The 15,589-nt window shown below is 43.1% G+C and overlaps 1 protein-coding gene across 3 annotated transcripts in view; it reads left to right on the top strand.

Moving 5' to 3' along the window:
• The first annotated feature begins 548 nt into the window (after window positions 1-548).
• The window catches only part of NDNF (neuron derived neurotrophic factor), a 40,905-nt gene continuing 25,864 nt past the window's right edge, over window positions 549-15,589 (top strand). Inside the window, exons 1-2 of one of the 3 annotated variants that reach the window (XM_055317106.1) lie at window positions 550-1,081; window positions 4,410-4,537. The gene's annotated coding sequence lies outside the window, so the exon portion shown is untranslated. Of the gene's footprint in view, window positions 1,082-4,347; window positions 4,538-15,589 lie in introns of those variants that run through there. The other 2 variants (XM_055317104.1, XM_055317105.1) reach the window with 2 other exon arrangements.

Raw genomic sequence — 15,589 nt, 5'->3', positions numbered from 1 at the left:
TTGTTAAAACAGCTGCTGAGTTTTCCAACCGGAGGAGGCTCGCTGCGCGCCGAGGGGGCCGCGCTCCCCGATGAAGGCTGCGGCGGGTGAGAAGTGGGACACGAATGCACAGTCTGCACACCCTGCTTCCCGCCTCCAGCCTTCTGGATCCAGCTCGTCTCTCCGCTCCCGCCTCCCCCCCCCCCCCCGCCCTTATTGTGCGCCCGGGTCTCCCTGACCGTGCGAGGGCCCCGCGCACGCCTCTCCCCGGGTCTCGCCGGGCCCCCGTCGCCTACCCCGCGGCAGGCGGGGAGGTTAAGGACCGCGGCGTGCTCCTCGGATGCGGCCCGCGAGGGTCCCCGTGCGGGGAGCGCTGGGTCGTGGCGCGCGCGCGCGCGTGTGTGTGTGTTTGCGCGCGCGCGCGGTGGCGCGCAGCGGGAGGGAGGGAGAGAGGGAGGAACTGCGGGGGGAGGCAGCGGGCAGAGGAGGGAGGGGGCGGGCGGGGGAGCGGCTCTGGGCTTCGGCGGTGACACTCGGGAGCGAACACACACTCCCCGCTCGGAGCCGCGAGAGAGCGGAGCCACCCGAGCCGCGCACCCGCCTCCGCCGCGCGCCCGGCTCTCCTCGCGTCGCCCTGCAGCCCGGCGCCGGGGCCCCGAGCGGCCGCCCGCGGAGCCCGCGACAGCCCCGCTCGGCGCCGCAGCCTCGTCCCGCCGCCCGGGCCCCCGCGCGCTCCCCGCCGGCTACGAGGACGTCCCGCCACTTCCCCGCTCTGTCCCGGGACCCCCCAGCCCCGCGCTGCTCCGCGCCCCACTTCGCGGCAACTTCGGCGGCCGCGCGCCGCCAGCCTCGCCCGCCTTTGAAGTTTGCAGCGCCCACCGCAAAGTTGGGACACTTCGGCCGATTTCTTTTTCTTCTTCTTTTTCTTTTTTTCTCTTATCTGCCTCCCCCTCCGCCTCCCAGCCCCTCCGGGTCCTGAGTCCCGGCGCTCAGCATCTTGGCCGGGGACGTGGACTGTTTCGCACACCACACCTCGGGGAGGGATTTTTTTTTTCTTTTCCTCTCCCCCCCCCCCCAGGAAAATCACCCAGATTTTTGTAAGGTAAGTGGCGAGAGGAAAGCCGAAGCCCCGACGCCCCGGCTCCGCAGCCCGCCAGCCGCAGACCCGGCGCAGGGAGCGCTCACACCCCGGGGCTCGTCTGCGCGAGAGGGTGGAGGCGCGCGCGCCCCGACTCGGACGGGCCCGGCGAGGTTCCCGGTCGCCCTGGACGAGGGCGCCAGAGCCCCAGGAGCTGAGGGCTTGAGGGGCGTGGGGGGCAGGTCCCCCTCGGTTTTCCACGCGGGCTCCGTGGCTGGGCGGCCCGAACGCTGTGGGGAGGTGGAGGCACGGTGCACAGGCCGGGGACACGGGGCTCCCGGTGCCCGGGGCGTGGCGGAGCCGGCAGAGCCGCGGAGCCTCCATCCCGGGCTTGGCCGGGCCGCCCGCAGGGCTGCAGCCTCCCGCTTAGGTTCGTGCCCTCTGCCCTCCGCTCGCGAAGCCTGCGGGACCCGGGTCTTGCCGGCGCGTCGGCGCGGGACGGAAAGCGAGGGGTCTGCGCTGCGGTCGGGGCTCGCCCGCGGGCCGGGCAGGCGCGGGATCCCGGGGGGCGCGGGGGCACTGGGGATCTGGGTCCGCTCCGGCCGGTCGAACCCCTGCCGCGCTGGCTCCCCGTTAGCCCTCCGCCTGGTAGGCGAGCAGCGTCGGAGAAACTTCCTCGAGCTGAGCAGGGAGGCCTGGGACCGATGCTGCTTTGGCCTGGGGGGGTGGCGGGGGGGGACACCGGCGCAGGCAGCCAGCGAGGGGCCCTCCCCGCCCTCCCCGCCGCCCGCCCCGGCCCAGACCGCGGGACAGGCCGTCGTGCCCTCGCCCTGGGCGTGCACCGGTCGTGTCCGCTGGGGTCGGCGCTACCTTCAGTACGGAGCTGAGAGTTGGGGCGGCCCCGACACTCGGGGATCGTGCGCACGAGTGGCTGCGGGCCCCAGCGCTTCTCCCGGGACACTTGGCAAACTGCACAATGTCGGGTGCAGTTTGGTTTGGTTGTGCGCCCCTCCCGCCCCCTCCCGCGCGTGCCCCCTCCCGGGGCCGGGGAATCCGCCGCAGCCCCCAGCACCGGGTCCACGCGGGTCGCCGAGGCCCGCGCAGTTTGCGGCGGGCACCTCCGCGGGGGCGTTGCGCTGTCCTTCGGGCCGGGTCGTGGGTCCCCTCCCGGTCCCCTTCGGGGCGCTGTCCATCTCCTGCTCTGGGTGCAAGTAGCTCCCTGAAACCAAGACCTTGGGCGACAAATGAAGCTGAGAAAATATCTCTGGGTTTGATTTTTTTTTTTTTTTTTAAACATAGGTGCTCTTAGCAACTTAGTTGGGCTGGTTAATTTGTCTACTTTTCACCATTCGATCCTACTATGTGAGAAAAGAATTTATTTTTTCCCCTTGGTCGCTGGCCTCTCCGATGCACTGCCCTGCATCCCGCACCGCCCTCGCCCACCCCTTCTTTTGCCCGGGCTTCCTGAACTCTTTTTCTTTTCTGAAGGAGGGAATCTCCGCACCTCCTCCCATTTTCCTCCCATTTTCCTCCCATCTTCCTCCCACACGGTCCCTGAGCGCCTGTGAGAACCCGGGGAGTCGTCAATGGGAATAAATAGGACCCCCGCTCCATTCTCCGCCCCTTTCAAACCAGCAAAATCCTCCCGGGGCTCGCAGAAGTGGAGATAAAACATCCCTCCGGAGGGAGCGGTTTTGGGGATTTGATGGGATGGAATTGTTTTATTATCCTGAAAGATGTGATGGATGGATGCGAGAGCAGATATGCGTACGGGGCAGAGTGCGCCGAGGGCTCTCAGTATTTATCATTATTGATTATTGTTTATTAAGGATGATAATAAGGCCGTACCCTAGCTGAAGACCGTGTTTATATTTGGTTTTCATTTTGTGTCAGTCTCTGACTACAGTGGTTTCAGAAAGTGAATACACCAAAAGGGTATTAATTCCTCACACTCATTCTGCATATGGAATGAATTAAACGTCAAAAAGATACTGTCATTTTTACCAAAGTTCTAACCCATGAACTTTTCGGAGGTTGCAGTCTTATGAAATGCCCCCGTTTGCCTCAATCTGTCTCCTTAAAGTTCAAAAAACTCGGCAACATAATTAATTATGGTCCCAATTCCCATTTTCAATCTAAACCTATATGCAAGATTACATTAAAATATCCCATCATTTATCCTTTAAAAGTGACTCTGATGAGTTTAGGTTCTTCAGGAGGGGGAATCAGCTGGGAATGAGGGGTCCAGAAGTTGGAAAAATTAGTGACTATTTCAGATTTCACTAAAAAATCCTTTCATTCTTCCTTTAGAGAAAGAAATTACAAGTGTTTTCTCTGCATAATTCTTGACTTCAGCGAATGTCCTTAATCTTTACCACACACCAGAAACGCCACGGCTTGCAGCTTTGTCTGTATTGTTTTCATTTTTATGTCAGGACGTTTTATTCATTAAACCTGTATGTGGAAGTCACAGGCTCCACGTGGCAGCAACACTCTGTTTTGATTAGTAACTATCATAAAAAAGAAGCTAGAACTCTGTAATGGGCCTAAATTGCTAGGAATTATGTATGGTTTAAATTACGCATTTATTTCAACAGGAATGAAACCATGAATATAAAACATCTTTTAATCACTTGCAGACACAGCTTTTATCTCTTAAGATGTAACAAAATATATAATTGGAAAATATCCTTCTAAGAGTGAGGGAAGCCCTGACCCTCATTTTATTTGTCCTGCGTCTATTGAACATATGTCTGGTGACATATGAATGGTAAAAAGCAAAGGGTGATGTCATAACCTTGGCAATCCCATGCTGAAGGAATGCTGACGTAGCCATCGTAGCCCCCGTCGCGGGTCTGTCTTCAGATAACGTAGTGACTTCCTTGATTGGCTTCATGAACCTGGTGATCCAGATATTTGTTTTCTCACTTGGATCTATTGACCAGAGTCTCCTTCTGATAGGGGAAAAGTTGTGTGGTAGAGCCCTAATTACTTGGGGTGGAAGAGGGAAAGGTAGAAATAAAATGCACCTGCCCGTTGTTACCCTCCTATGTTCATTTCTATTGTACTTCTGCTCAGTCTATCAAGAGGCCAATTTTTTTTATTTTCAAACTGACTGTGTTCTTGTTGTCATTGTTAGGACAGAAATTATCTTTCATTTTGCAAGGATGAATGAGTAGACATTGGAAATATAACGACTATGCCTGAGTTTACAAATAGTGAAGAGTAGTGTGAATTCCTCCTAATGTGCACTAAAAAATTTTTAATCTTTCTTCCTTAGTTATTCCAGTGATAAAGTGGTTGAATGCAGTGACCGAGCGGTGCTCTCACACTTTTTTGCTCCCCGTCTCAGTGTCAGGACTTGCTTTGGGGAGCCCAGAGTAGCATCCAAGTAAGGACTGGACCTCGCCAGGGTCAGTTGCCATCAGCTTAGTCACCGGGAGGAAATCCTATCCCAAAGGCATCTATATTGGGCCAAAGGCAAGTGTGATCTACAAAACTCATTCAAATTATTCACTTGAGCTTGAAACAGTGTCTAGAACCCCCAAATGTCTATTTTGGAACTTCTATCCTGAACAGTGTGATTTATCCTTATCCAGTTCATTCACAATCATTCAGTAGAAGTGACAACTTTTAACAAGTTATAGCTGAGTAGTAAGTGGTAAATGATGCTAAATCTTTGCTTTCAAACTGATTTCAAAGTTAAAGTCCTCCGAAATTTAAATACTCCACTTAAAAATGCTTTGCAATTTGAACCCGGAACTTAACACTAAATTTTGCCTAATTTTAACATTGTATTATGGTGTAAATTGATACCTATGATATACACACTAATGCTGCCACATGTTGATTTTCACCTAGGAAGAAAAGTAAATAATCTTGCTACTATTGTTTTAAAAAAGGATCAGCATGACCTAGAAAAGCAAAACTGCTAATATTTTATTACATCATACAGTGGTATGCTGATCTTAAATTCAGTTATATTTCTGGGAAAAACTATGCCATTTTAGGATGAATCTGTGTTTGGACGTGTGTTTAGATCCCTTGCCACTTCTGAGATGACACCTGACATTTGCATTCTGTAGCCCACCAGTGCCCGAGCCAGTAACTAATGCAGGTGTATTCTTGGCTGCTTACTTCCTGAACACATTTCCGAAACCTGAAGATGCTATATTCACGCATTCCCCCTTTCTTTTGGTAGTTTACTGAAACCAGCAAACCAACTAATCTATGCATTTTAGTATTTTGCAATATTGGAAAATTATAAAATATATACTATTAACTGATCCAAGATTTTAAAAGATATTACTTGCTTCACACTTTACAAATTAAGAGTAAGGTATTTGATCAATATAGAATAAAATCAAACTGGCCATGTTTCTGCAGATTTTTCCCTTTGGGATAGACAGATTTGACCACAGAACAGCTGGGCATTGGGTCCTGTTACAATGTCAAAATTTTTAAGAACTCACTGAACTCAATGTGATTTAAACTTTAAAGTCCACAGACCTCAAGTTTTTAAATATAGAAACTTCCAAGATTACATGTCTTTATTCCATCAACAATTTCCAGATCCTTTGGAAACTGATTTATTATAGTAAGTTGGTGAGTAGTTTTTGGTTTTGATTTGTTAATTTTTCCTGTATCCAATTTGAAAATGACACATATTTAAAATTTTGTATATTTCTCTGGAGTATTTATTCTTAGTTTCACTTGTGAAAACTCTGAATGAATCTTTAAAAAAGAAAACTATGGAAGAATGTATACAGTTAACTTTTCCAATGTCCCTTAATTGTTCTTCTGAAAGAATTTGTTGCTATTCTTTTGAAAGAATTGCTTTTATATAGTTATGAGAAAAAGAAACATTTTTGGAAACAATGGGTTATATTAGGTTTGGAAGGAACTCAATAAAAACATAATTACACATAATTAGAAATGGACTCATTTGAGCAGACCTCTTAGACAACAGCCTCTACAGTGTGGGGGTTTTAAATATAATAGCCAAATAACAAAAATTGAGTTAGCAACATGCACTCATGTCTGTTTTCTAATTGGAATGATTACAGCCAATCTCACAAAGAGTGGTGACTGACTGTAGTACATGGTAACTGTACAAGTTTTTGTCTTCTCCCGGACATGAAAGTGAGACACACACTGTCTTCTTCCAGCTGTGTGCTCAGAGGACATATATTCCACAATCTAAAGACATAGCCAAAAAATATGAACGGTATTCAAGTGGGTGTTTTATCCGTAACTTAAAAATCACCATAACTACATCTTGTTCTCTGAGCATATAGAATGAGACTCAATTTTATCATTTTCTAAAAGAAACAGTAAAACCTGAACTCATAATTAGAAAGATTTGTGAAGGGTGATATCTTGTTTTTGAAATCACCATGACTTTTGTTTAAATTTTAGTCTAGAAACTATGAACAAATGTTTATTTGCAAAGATAGAGAATACTGTGTCTGGATAGATGACAAAATGAGGGGCAACATTGTGATACTTACTTGAAAATATTATATTTAAAAGGGAAAAGCTAGTGTAAAAGGGCTTGATTTATTTAGGGTTATTTTCTCTGACTAAAGGGCTACAAGTGGTAGGTGCCTTGTGGAGTATAGATGGTTATGATTTACAGCACATTATAGTGAAAAATAAATCTCGGCAATCCATAGGAACCTAGGAGATGCCTTTGATTACTCTCTTTCTGTTCAGGTCATGTGTACTCTAAGCTCATGGGCATTCCCAAATGTAACACTCTGCATTTTATTTCTGTAACAAAATATGTTTCTGATCAAATTACCAGTCATACCAAAAAAAAAAAAAACAAGCAACTCACATAAGCATAAATGTACTTGATCCCTTTTAGTTATCTTGTTTAAAATACATTTAAAGGCAGACAACAAATACATTTTACCTATAACAATACACAAGTACATATGTCTTGGTTGAAACCTAAATATTATTCATATGTTGATAGCACTCAATAAATGTCGTAATTCATATTAAATCACAGCATTCACTAAAATTCAGTGATATTATCAAAAGCTTCAAATTGGGATTGATTTAGAAGTAACTGGATCCTATAATTGAAGAGAGATTTGTTGCCAACAGTGGTGACAGAGATCAGAAACAGCAGTGGTAGCTAAAAACACCTGGCAAACTGAGAAAAGACAGCAATCATTTATCTCTTGGCCTCCCCAGGTCTCAGATATTTTAGTTCTAGGGGTGATCCTTTGAAGGTTGCTAAAATGCTATGAAAATATATTACTGTTTTTATGAAAAATGAAACTGCCTCTTAAATAGAAGATAACAATTTGACCTTCTGAAGATCACAGTAGCGGGCATAACCGTATTAGTAGATGGACAAGCAGGCAGGTCCCTTGAGAGATGGCCTGAGGTATTGGGGAAGCCACCCTGCCCCCAGTGTTACCAAGGTCTCTCATGGTACTAAAATGCTATCTGCAAAAAAGATGGTTTTTCATTTTTGAAGTAATTTTGTTTTTCAGTGTCCACTACAAATATGAAAATAGCCCTAGGTATTCTCTTCTTCTGATAATTGATTTTGTTTCTTGTATACTAGTTTAAGTTATACCAGGGGCCAGCTTCACGGACCACACTTGGAAGGGCTTCCTGTGCTTAGTTGAATGCTTGTCTGTCGCCATCTTAAAATTCTTAGTTTCTGAACAAGAGATCTTGCACTGGGCCCCACAATTTTTCATTTTATACTGGGTCCACAAAATATGTTATTCATCTTCTTCCTACATTGATGTGAATTTAAGATATGGAATCTCGATGTTGAGGAATCGGTAAGGACATTGAGGTTATCTTTGCAAGGTTAGGTCTAGTGAATATTTGTATTTAAAAACTTATCTTTTCAATAAAATGAAAGAAACAGAATACTCTTTTAAACCATTGAGGTCCTGAACAGGTATCTAGCTTTTGATAGCATTGGTCTTGTAAAGCAGAGGTCTGCTTTACAAGGAAAGTAAATACTTCCTTTATTATTTTTTTTAATTTTTTTTAATACTTCCTTTAAAAGAAGTATCCTCTTGGCCTCACAAGATGACCCCTTATGATGAAAGGAGAAAATATCAAAAGCCCTATTTACATTTACTCTTATGTGTAAATAAGGAAAAGAAGTTGGGTTAACACTGTGTTAATATATCTATTGACAAAGGCACCCTTACTCAGCATATTGGATGGTCATTAAAAAAATCAATAATGATAGAGGTGATAGCTTCTGTGAAGTAAATATAATAACAGGTGAAAATAATGACATTCTAATCAAGATTTAGAAGTCAGCCCTACCCACAAGTTAACCAGAGAAAAGATGTGCAGTGTAGGAGTTCATCCAATATAATCAACTATGATACTCACCGCAGTGTCGAATGCCTTAAGCAATATATATTGATTCCCAACTCAAAAAGATTTGGAGACAACACATTACAGAACCAGAGGTCTTAAACAGAAAGCTGAAAGAGCCCTCAAATAAATTAGTCACCATTATCTTCAAAAGTATTCTTAGTTTTATGTATAAGTATTTGATAATTCCTCTGTTACCCGTAAATAGATAATATATTCCATTATCTTCTGAAATTTTCAGTATTTTAAGAGTTTAAAAAAAGTTACCTAACCTGCCTAATGCTTTCACACAAATATATATTGTGTTACATTTTGAATTTTTTATTCGAGATTTTATTGTTTCTCCGTAAAGTTGCCAGTTATTAACTTATGTTAAAGTTGTTCCTGTACTTTGAACTTCACAAGGTGAATGAATATTATCCTACTTATTAACAATATTATTACTCTGCAAAACCCCCAGTTCTTTACAAGGTACTGCCTGCCACATCCATCATTTTCCTTAATCTTCATAGGAACCCAGTGAGGAAGATATTAATCCTCCTACTGCTGAGAAATCTGAGACTCCGTTTTAGTTAAGAGACTTACCTACACTCACTAACTTTTAAAATAAAGTGGAGACTCTGGTTTCAGAAGCAGAATTGATGGAAATATTTAAAACTCTTAAACTGATATTAGTTTCCAAATTATAAGGAAACAATTTGCTTGGATTTTCTTTCTTTCTTTCTTTCTTTCTTTCTTTCTTTCTTTCTTTCTTTCTTTCTTTCTTTCTTTCTTCTTTCTTTTACAGTTTAATGATTCAAAAATATCATTGAGTTTATCTAAATTCATAAGACCTTAATCATAGACAGTTTATGTGCTAAATGTTTGCTGGTTTTGGTAATGGTTAACTTACTAGGTAATTTTGTAGAGGAAGATGATTACATTTTCCACTTTTAAGTCAGTATGTATTAAGGTACAATACTGAAAATTTAAAAATCTTCAGAATCCTTTTTAAATTAGTGGTAATTCCTAACAATTTACCTCTATTGAGTCATTCTAGTAATCTAGTAATAATGTGGCATTTTTAAGAGATAAGATTTGAAGTTAGATCTGTTTTAAAATTTTTGAAATAAATGATCTCCCCCCAAATTGAATGAAGTTGTACATTTCAATGGAATAATGAGAATTATTATAGACGCATATTCCAAATAGTCTAAATGTTGAAAGTCCTTTAAAACATAATGAGTAATAAGTAAGCTCAAACAGTGAAAATATGTATATAACACACACATTAACACTTCAGGCAGAAAGTTCAGTCTATAATTCTTTTAAAATCTCTATATTTAAAGTTTTATTTACACTTACAAAGCAATGACAACAAAGAGGCAGTTTGGAAACATCTTTTTCTCTTGGCAGGCTCTATCCTGTGTAATGACCGCTAAACACCGTCGATCCCCAACACTCACCAGCTGCAGCCTTTCCCTCATGCGTCCCTTAAAATTTTTTTTTTTTTTTTTTTTTTTTAGGAAGAAAAACCACACCTAACTGTGTATCTTAATTTTTATGGGGAGGGAGGTAGAGAGGAAATAATTGTGGTCAGCATTTTTGTGGCTTGTCATCTCTCTGATTGTTGCAGACTTACGTGCTTGTGTTATATCATCATAATTTACTATAAACTCTTCATTAAAAGTGACCGTGGGGTCTGTCCACATTATCTGCCTTTTGAGTGCCCTGTTCTTTAATCATCTCTTAATCCAGAAATAATAATGCAGAACATCCCAGGAACTGAGCCTGATCCTCAGCTCTCTAATCTCGACACGTGCATCTGAAATCCTTTGCTAGATCCAGTGCCTAAACAGCCTGAGCACACTCACCTTTGAATCCGTTTAATCCATCTTTGTTTGTTAAACAATACTGATGCCCTCCAATATGGTCTATCAAGGCTAACAAAAAAGAATATTAAGAATTTCCTACTGTTTTATGTGATGATTTTTAAAAACCCAACGTGTTGGCTTTCCTCTGTGTTCCTAGTCAGTGTTTGATGAAATAGGAGCCTAACTTTTTTCTGATAGATTAGGTAAATTCAGATAGAATAACCTCTTGCTGAGACTCCTTCTGATACCTGTTTAAAGAGCAGATCAAAACATGTATCTTTTGTTGTTGAATAAAATTTTGTAACTAGTTAGAGAAGCTGTTTTATAAGCTGACTTATAGATAAATAGAACCCTTTTTCAATTGAAAAGAGAATTCGCATCCACTATTTTAAACTTCATAACAACCTTGGGAATAACTGGGTCCATCTTGTAGGTGAGGAAACAGAGACTAAAAGAGATGAAGAGGCTTGTTCAAAGTACAAAAGCCAATCATGGTTTAGTCAGAACCTCTTCAACTCAGATCTTCTTACTCGAAGTCCAGAGATCATTTTCTGTTTTACTTTGTCAGTCTTTTAACTGCTCCCAAACTTGGAGACATTAGACCAGAGAGTGAGCTACAGAAAGAAAAGAGAGGCGATACGTTAACTACCCTTTCTTTCAGGTTCTCTCAACTGCGAGATTGTCACGAACCAGTGTCCTTGGGGAGTATTATCTCATCTCTCCGAAGACAGGGCTCTACATTTATAGTTTGTTTCTGGCCTTAGATTTTGTAAGAGGCATCACAGAAGAAATACATATTTGAAAACTGTTACTTTAACTTATTTCTTTTTATAAGAACACGACAACTGCATACTTGGGTAGCCCCCCTTTTTTCTTTTTTCTGGAAATAAGAATAATTTAAGGTTTAACTGTTTTAACTACTTAAAGTTCCCGGGACATATGTCTCACTCGTCTATCTTTGAATTATATTACCCTGATTATCGTTATTTTTAAATTACTACTTTAATTTTGTCCTGTGCTTTAGCACTGGAGGCAACCTCAAAAACGTTTTGATAGTAGATAGGCTTTAATGCTGTCTTATCAAAATAACTGCCAATGGGGGGTAAAGAGGCAAAGTTTTGGGACCATCATGTATTTGAGAAAATATGAGAACGGGTCCATGGAATCATATGCCAATTCTTAGTCTATGGTATTTATAATTCTATAGTAATAATAATTTCTTTTTGATAGCATCTTATTTCTCAGTATTTGCCAGTTGCGTTAAGTATACGAAGAAATTAGGGATCCCTGGGTGGCGCAGCAGTTTGGCGCCTGCCTTTGGCCCAGGGCGCGATCCTGAGACCCGGGATTGAATCCCACATCGGGCTCCCGGTGCATGGAGCCTGCTTCTCCCTCTGCCTGTGTCTCTGCCTCTCTCTCTCTCTCTCTCTCTCTCTCTCTCTCTGTGACTATCATAAATAAATAAAAATTAAAAAAAATAAAAATAAAGTATACGAAGAAATTAGAATCTTGTCACAATCTCCTAAAAATTCCACTAGGCCATTATTGGGATTTAATATAAACATAGACATATTCCCCAGAGGGACTAAGCCTGCCTGTCATTGTCATCATCATCGTCGTCTCCTCCTCCTCCTCTTCCTCTTCCTTCTTCTTCTTTTTCTTCTTCTTCTTTTTCTTCTTCTTCTTCTTCTTCTTCTTCTTCTTCTTCTTCTTCTTCTTCACATAAAGAAGATAGGGAAAAGAAAGCTGTGAAATTGTGTTGATGTAATAATAGTATTCAAAGTAAAAGGGGGAAAGGATGTGTATAATTTCCATGTCATCTATGCTAAATAGATGTTTAGTACATTACATTTGGTAATGAGTAGAAATCAGAAAAATTAGAAAGGTAAAATTAGAAAGGTAAAAATTAGAAATCAGAAAGTTCAAATAACAAGGGATACCTGGCTGGCTTGGTCAGTAGAGCATGCAACTCTTGATCTTGGGTTTGTAAGTTCAAGCCCAATGCTGGGTGTAGAGATTACTTTAAAATAAAATATTTTAAAAAGAGTAAGAACAGTGAAAATACTGGAGAAGAAAACCATAGTGCCACCATTACCAGGTAATCCGTCACAGGATTGGAAGAGACAGAGCTACTCAAAGTACAGCCCATCAGCTATGAGAATCTGCTTCTGTGCCGAGATTGTTAGAGAGGCTGGAAGCCAAGCAGAGTGATCAGGATCCCCACACACACCTTTTGAATTAGAATCTGCATTTTAATGGGAAAGCTGAGTGGTGTGATTGTACACTCAGGTTTGAGAAGCACTGTTCTATAGCATTTCTATTCTCTGATCGGAATGTATCCCAACCAAACCATATTTTACATGTGTTCAGGGGAAAAGAGGTCCTGCTGAGCAGTGCACTGTGTTATTCTTACTAGGACATGTCTGTGCTTTTAAGGACAGAAAAAATGCATCCTCCTACCAGGCCCCTGAACCATCCAGCACATACCACCCATCTATGGCAGCCAACCAACAGGTTTCCATGAAGTCAACCTTCAAAAGATTAAAGAAAAACTCCCCAAATTTTTAAGTCTTACAAAGTAAACCTTTTTATGCCCGTAAAATTGTCAAAAACATCCACAACTTCTTTTCTATTTAGCTAATAATATCTCTTGTGAAACAAATTTCATAAATCAGCAATAATAATAGGTTTTATTATTTTCAATTTCATTTACTTGTTACATACCCACAAAATGTCATGAACATCTGCTTGGCATTTGGGTTCCATGATCAGCATAAGAACTGTCATAAAGATTGCATCTCCTTTCTACAGCACCAGGAATCTCAAGAATACGCACACACAGAAGTTAAAATGGTCTGTGGCAGAAGTATGTGCATAGAAAGGCGCACAACGAAATTTCCTCGTGGTAATAGATGCTTGAGTCATGGAGAATGAGGAGCTGCCGCAGAGGCACCCTACAGAGGTGGCCCCTGTGCCCAGGGTGTAGCACCTGTTGGGAACTGGGAGCCAAGTGTGGGGAGTTGGAGGAGAGGAGCTGGGCACAGGGACTAGCGAGGTCAAGGACCTCAGGTGCCTGGACTTGATCCTCCAGTTCACGGGAAACCATCTGACTTTTTTTTTTTTTTTTTTTACTTCTGTCAGCAGAAGAATGAAACATTTGTTTATAGTGTCACACTGTGCAAAATAAGGAGAAATGTGGGAAATGGGTGTGAGAAGCAGGAAGTGGATCATTTGAGGGACTGGCAGTTTGGACAGAGAAGGGAGAACCAATCTGAGAGAATAGGCAGCAGGTAGGTTGGCAGGATGTGTTGCTTAGTCAGGGATGGAGACTGAAGAAAAGCAGGTAACGTCAAGGCCTAGTCTGGCACCTGGCAGGACGGTGCCATTGAGGTAAAACTAGCGTGTACTGGTTTTCAGGCAGCATCTGGGTGACCCTTCAGCGGCCTTGCCAAGAACCACTCTTCCATTTCAGTCAACAAACATGAAAAGAAACCAAGGCAGCTCAGGAGTGGTCGCAGTTACTTAATCTGATGGTGGGCTCGATGGTGCAAAAGTGTCCTGGTAGAGGAAGGAATAGGGCCCCTATTCCCACTCCAGTCTGCGTCTAGCCTGGTGAGGCCAACGCTGAGCCCCTTCACACCTTTGAGTATTAGATCCCGGGCACCAGAAGGAAAAATGGGCCTGGAGCTAAGAATCAGCCTTGAGACCACTCCCAGCTGCCTTGCATAGTCCAGAATATGAAGGCAGAGATTTCAGATCACCTTACTCCTTACAGTAAACTTCTTGAAATCAGTAGAATTAAGCAAACATTTATTTAGTGCCCACTTTGTGAAAGAACTATAAAAGTCTATCTAAGAGATAGAAAAATGAGTAAAAAAATCTTTTCTAAAGGGCACTTACTTGAGTAAACTCATGTTATGAAAACCTCATGAAGATTTTTTTAAGACGAGAAAAAATATTAAAATAGCTATAATTCAAGTAAGAAAGTACCATAAGAGTCAAAGTCTCTGGTTTCACTGGAAGACCTCGATCCTACCTTATCAACCTCTCATGTCCCCAGGGAACTTGCAGTAGGCCCCTAATAAACACCAGTCCACTCACTGGCAGGGTACGGAGAGAGCTCAGATATCAGCCGTCTAGGTTAGTATCACACTGCTGCAATCCTATTAAAAATCTTCCTGTAGATTTTGTGGCCTTTTTTTTTTTTTTTGTATCTCACTCCAGGAAGTCAGGAAGCATCCCTTCTCTGTCAGAACACCTCCTACTTTTTAAACTGCTCTGTTCAGTTTAACGGCTTTGTCAGATAAATCTTTATTTTACTGAGTCCCAAACTCCTTCCTTGTAGACCCATGCCAGCCTCTGGGACTAGCTGGGCCAGCCAGAGTGCTTCTAACCCCTCTTTCATCTGATAACAGACCTTAAAACATCTGGTGTCACCACCCATCTCAGCATTCCTGGATTTAACACTGGCCAGTTCTTCCTCACCAGATGTGATTGTGGCTGCCTCAGAGAGTCAGTGCTGTCTTCTGGTCCCTGTGGGCTGCGCTTGTGTCCCTCTTAGTGGCTGAGGGTTACAGCTAAGGCACAGGTGGGGCAGATTTTTGGACATAAAGCCCCCTGTAGACTGAATAGACCCTTCCCCCTCGGTCTCCATGACTTAATCCTCTGTTCAAGTCCCTGTGGAAATGTCACTTCCTCAGAGAGGCCTGCCATGACCACTCAGCCTAGAAGGGCTCTTCCCACCCCCAACATTCCCTCCCATGGCTCCCCTCCGACCTCTTCACACGTAGATGCTTAGTCATACATCATCTCCCTCACTTACCGAAGGGCCAGCCTTGCAAGCATGAGGACATCACACATCTTGTTCACTGCCCTATTCCCAGTATCTCAGGCAGTGCTTGGCACAGAGTAAGTGCCCAATAAACATTTGTTGAATCAGCCAATGAACTCTGCAATTCCATCATGCTTGCTCTTTAAAAAAGATAAAAAGAAAAAAGTTCCTGTTGTCGCTGCCATGTTGATGAGTATCACTTTTTATTACATCACTGGAAGCTGGGTTATAAAGATCTCTTTGATCAAAACTTTATGGAATATTCGGCCCATGTGTGCAGCAGACATAGCTGGGAGAATTACCGAAGCAATTTTTGAAACCAGGTTTGTCATGAGAACAGGAGTGTCTTCAAGGCTGAATAATTAAAATACCTGGTTTTGTTAGTGTGGTAAATAGAACGAGAAAAGCTCTTAAAATTCTTGAAGTTCCTTTGAGAAGGTAGTATGAGGTAGATGGAAAATACGTGAAAACTTGAGGTTGTTG

The sequence above is a fragment of the Nyctereutes procyonoides genome, unplaced genomic scaffold (assembly GCF_905146905.1).
Source record: "Nyctereutes procyonoides isolate TBG_1078 unplaced genomic scaffold, NYPRO_anot_genome, whole genome shotgun sequence".
In the NCBI taxonomy this organism is placed as follows: domain Eukaryota; kingdom Metazoa; phylum Chordata; class Mammalia; order Carnivora; family Canidae; genus Nyctereutes; species Nyctereutes procyonoides.
The sequence above is the reverse complement of the archived record's forward strand: the minus strand, read 5'-3'. Positions and strand labels throughout refer to the sequence as shown.